The following is a 5,383-nucleotide window of genomic DNA, read 5'->3' as shown; positions in this document are numbered from 1 at the left end:
TCAGTGGAATCGAGTACCAAGTCTAGCCAAGCAGACTTCCGTTAGATTAGGAAAGAAGATTGCTTAAATGACATTCTATCCTTCTGTTTTTGATACATCTGAAAATAATACAACTTTTTCTATTAACCTGGTTTCTAAGAAGTAAGTTCTGCCAGAAAGAGCTGCATAGTTTTAAGGTAAGGCCACTATCAACTCTTTGCCTCAGCTCGCTGCTGGAAAACATATTCCACAGTAGATTTAGCCAAACAGAACATGAACCTATCTCTTGGCAACTCGGTTCATGGTGCCATTTCCTCTGTACCTTAAACTAAGACTCTGGAGCAGCTGATATTTGTTAAAGGCTTGCTGCTGCTCTGGGGGTGATAATATCTTAACCACAGGTAGACCTCCAAAACTATTTGAGTATTTTCTCAGCTTTGAGTCAGTGAAGTCCTATTTTTCCAAGAAGCCCAACTCCTCAAAACCTAGGCATATTTTACCCTTTTTATTCAGAAAACTGAACGAGGACCAATGAAGAACCTACTTCTACTACTACAATCTTCACAGAGCCACAATTCTAATTTTCTTTGCACATAAAGCAGGATTTCACTGCAATCACTGGAAGACATAACTTTACCATAAACAAGACTAGTAAGTCATATAGTCTCTCCAAACTACATCTACTAACACTAAAAATAGTCTACTACCAGAATTAAATCAAAACTTGAATAGTGTTACGGCAATGAATTTGTAACTAAGGAGGAAAAAATACTAAGGATCCAAATGTGAAATGCATATTTCATGGGAAGAATATTTATGAATATAAAAAAATGGGAGATCCCATTGACAAAGCCCTACTCTAGAGGCTTAGAAGCTTAAACCTAAATTTAAGATTACATAATCTCAAAGAAAATCTGAAATACACAACAGTGATCTTAATTCATACTTACTTATTTCATAAAGTCTCAACAAATCCTTTGGGGTTTATGTTGCCTCTATGACAGAGATAAAAGAATTTTGCATTAGTTTAAAAAAATCTTCAGGTACTTTTGATGAAGTTACGTATCATCAATATAGCTTTACTGTAGAAGCCAAATAATGTATGCTCGTTATGTAAAGTACTACTTTTTCTATCTTGCTAAAAGAAATTCAATTTTAAGCAAATCCAAACCAATCACAATTCACTGAACACAAAAATCACAAAAAAATCATGCAATTCTCTTAATATATAAAAATAAGCATGCTCAGATGTCTACTTTCAAATGAACGTAGCTTTTATTTAACTGATTCTCCCTTTTAATTAACAGGTGACTATTATTTATCCCCTTTTATAAGCATTTGATACTAAACCCTATCTTTACTGGCAGGGTCACTTTTACCAGACATCAAAGCAATGGTAACTTTACTTTTGATAAAAGTCAAAATTATAAAGATGGATTGGCATACAGTAATAGTGCAATTGCATATGGATCATACATGTTGTTCAAGGATAATAAACCAAAGGAAAAGATACTTGTTGGCAGCCGTAGCAGTGCTCTAGATTAACCTGAAAATTGGGGAGCTCTGTGGATGGTGAATGCAATCCTATCATAGTGAGCACGCACATTTATTCTGTTCAAAGCGCAGCTTACAAAAGATTCAGGTGACAATGTGGCTCTAAGGGAAAAGACAATGTGGGACTTACTTTATAAAAGCTCCTTTACACAGAAGTACAATTTAGAAATATGTAAGAGTTCCATTTTTTAAAGTTCTCCCTGTTCAGTGTTTACCAGAAGAGAGTTCTTGCATGAATTGTCAAGCCTCTTGCATATTTTTTGGCACTTAAAAGTAATGCTGGCATTTTCATAACTGCTAAATCATTAGAAAGATGATATTTCAAGTCTGCAAGGAAGTTAGCTTGGCACTGTTCTCACTTGCATACTTACCTAGAGTAATATTTTTTCCTGCCAAATAATATAAAATCTCAGAAGAATCACTACTCCCTTGGGTAGTAAATCACTTTAAATAAGAACTAACACAGTGAATCCTTATCTGTTCCCTAAACCAAATGTTCTTATACTCAAATATGTTTAAGATTTTTTTCTAGGTTTGGGAAAGGTGCTAACCAGGCTGGTTGTCAGGTTAACCTTTCCAACCTCAACACTACAGTTACTGCGAATTCTGCTGAAATGGTGACTGGGCCTATAGCTGCAGGCAGTCTTTCACCCAGCTACAATGCAGCACTAGAGGGATGTATTCTCAAGACACTGTTCACTTTTTGTCCTGGTTTAGCTGTTGAATACCAAAGAAATGTTATAACTGTGACAGAACAAATGATCATCTAGAATAATTGTAACTAAAGACACTGGTTTCCCCAATATAGAGTAAATAACTTGATGTGCTATCTGCAGAGGTGAGAAAAAAAATTTAAGTATCCATTCCTCTTCAGAGCAAATGTTAAGTAGAGGACTGAAAGTACCTCCAAAGGAAATATTTCTTTTTTATAAACCATCATAAACTAAGAGTGGAAAAGAAAGTCACATACAACTTGCCAGAACGTAGTTATTGAACACTCTAGTTTCTAATCTCGGCAATAATGTAGGTCAAGGGAACTGGAAAATCTAATTACTCTGTAAATTTTTAAACCTGTTTCTTTCTTCTCAAGGAAAAGAAAATTGTTCCCTCACATTTAAGCAGACTTCACTTTAAAGTGTAACTACAGCTAGGTGGAAAGCTATTTTTGCCTGAATGTAGAGGTTTTTGAACCTCCTTTAAAGTAACTTTGCATCCTGCATTGTACACTCAGCTCTGGTTCACACTTGTACTCAAGGTATTATGAGTTACATCACAATTACTATAGCTAAAATTCAAAATCCAGAGACACTCTTCAAAAAAAAAAAACCAAACCAAAACAAAAAAAAGTCTCTGAATAAAATATATCTTTGGTACCACACTGTAGCAGTTCCTTTCAGTAATATATCCCATGCAATCATAATCTGATACCCAGTATTCATACACTGCATTAACAAAATACAAAGCAATGCATCATTACAGAACTATTATGAACACAAGTATCTGATAGCATTGTAAATATTATTCACTTATTAGTTGACTGTTTCACACAGTTAATGCTGACTTCAGTGTATACACAGACCATATAACTTAAACTTACAAGACAGAATAATTTTGAAAAATACAAACACCTTGAAGATTCAAGCCTCCCGATGACTCTAAAAACCAAGGACCGTTTAAGAATCACACCTCCAAACAAAAAACCAAAATAATTTCAGGCATTTACAGTGAATCTCAACTTCTCTCTCCCAAAAATAGGAAAAAAAAAAAAGAGGAAAAAAAGGCTACACCTCTCAAAACAAAATCCGTCAAAGTTCGAAGGTCCTAACACTTCACTTCTTAGGATTCATCTATCATTATTTTTTTAATGTTTTTTCATATTCACAAAGTTCCATTTCTTCTATTCTGTTAAATAAAAGCCCAAGTACATATAGGCAGAAGTTGGGGCTTTCACAAAAACAAAGAAGGCCCCAATGAATTGACAACCCATTGGAATTGTTATCGTGTTTGAGGATATGTGGACTACAAACTGTAACTAAAGCCAGCCTACGAACCGGACCATCTCACAAATCTCCATCTTCCAGCTCTTACCTCTGAGCTACGTGACGAAAGTTTCACAACAGACAAATTTGTGTGTTGTGTTTGGATTTGGCAGTCAAATGTTTTGTTTGTTTTTGGGAGGCGGGAGGGGTGAGTTTTACAGAAGTGGAAAACCTGGCCTAAGGTAATCTGATCTTTGGACACTGCTCTCATTAAGTATAAATCCTACTTTTGAACTTGCTCCAATGGCATAAGAGGTGAAGCCTCCCAAACAAACAAAACAAAACATAACAGCAAAAAGATAATTCAGAAAGATCTATATTGGAGACTTAAAATGGGTTTATCTTAAAAGGTAAAGCCTGAAGCAGTAAGCTTAAGGAACAACCCAAAGTAAAATGAGTTCTATCATGGCCTATTATAAAAAGCAAGATTTTTTTTTGCTATATGCATTTGATGAATGACATTTACTGTTTATAAAGATGTGTCTTCTAAACTACATGGGAATACAGCAAACCATACCACATCCCCTTTTCTGTATCATGGATGAATTTAAGAATCAAGTATCAAAACCATTCCTGAGCATTCTCAAAGCTTTCAGATATCAACACTATAAACTTTGAACTAAAAATTTCAGACACTAATTAGATATTAGTTCTTCCCTCACAACAATATCAATAAAAATAAATAAATAAATAAATAAATAAATAGATTTATCCTGACTGAATAGATCCATTAAATTGCTAAAATCACATGTAGCTTGAGGACTGACTCATGACAAGTAGTAATAAATAAGACTTGGATCTTCACTGAATGAGGAGGGAAAAAAAAGATATCTGCCAGTCCATCTGCAAAGTGGAAAAAGTGGCAGGGGCCTTCTTAAAAAGATATGTTTATACAAGTGATTAATGTGTAAAAGCAAATTAAAAATTGAGTTTCTTAATCTTTGGGTGTTTGACTTTACAGCTTAATATAACTTCACCCAAAATAACGTAACTCAGTAAAATTGTGCTTTCCTTTCTTCAACTTCTACGGTTCTTAAGCGTGACATTGGACTGAGTTATCACATTTAGTTCATGTACTGAAGAATAGAAGGTCCAAATTTCACTAAGAACCAGAGCAACTAATGATGATAAACTTATGCACTTCAATGAACCTATGCACTTCAATGCATGCCACAAACAGCATATAAAAGGTCTGACTTATTACAGATCAAAAAACTGTCAAAAAATAACCCTGGGATGAAAAAAACAAGTAGGATAGAAGTCTAAAACACATTGGTCCACTCTAAAAGCACAAAAGAGCCTGCTAAACACCAGTAAGATTCAGATGAAGGAAGAAGTTTATGAAACAGTTTGGATGGATGATTTCTGCAGTCACACATCACCATAATAAGGACACACTACCTTCTATCTGCCAACACAATTGAGCAATCTTTCACGCACAAGCACTAAATTTGTTGATGGCTACTTGCAGTTGACAGAAATTTGGGTGCATTGAAAAGAGTAGCATTTCCTTGTTTTGCTTTTGGATTCGGTTTCGTGGGATTATTTTTTTAATGACAATGAAAACACCAGGGCTTTCAGAGTGCCAGATGATAACAAAGGTATGAGGATAGCAGATCTTTTCCTGGCTTGCTGGCAGCACTGGGAAAGCCTTTTGTCTATCCTTAGCTCCCAAACAGTATTATACAAACAAAATAAAAAAGGCGTGAGCTGCCCGCTTTCCCAGCCTGCATACACCCTATCTTCTAAAAACACGTTATTCCAAAAAAGAACTTAACTTACACTGCCAAAGCTACACTCTTGTTACGGCA

The sequence above is a fragment of the Manacus vitellinus genome, unplaced genomic scaffold (assembly GCF_001715985.3).
Source record: "Manacus vitellinus isolate BGI_N305 unplaced genomic scaffold, ASM171598v3 scaffold_5_pilon, whole genome shotgun sequence".
Classification (NCBI taxonomy): domain Eukaryota; kingdom Metazoa; phylum Chordata; class Aves; order Passeriformes; family Pipridae; genus Manacus; species Manacus vitellinus.
Note: the sequence above shows the minus strand (reverse complement) of the source record.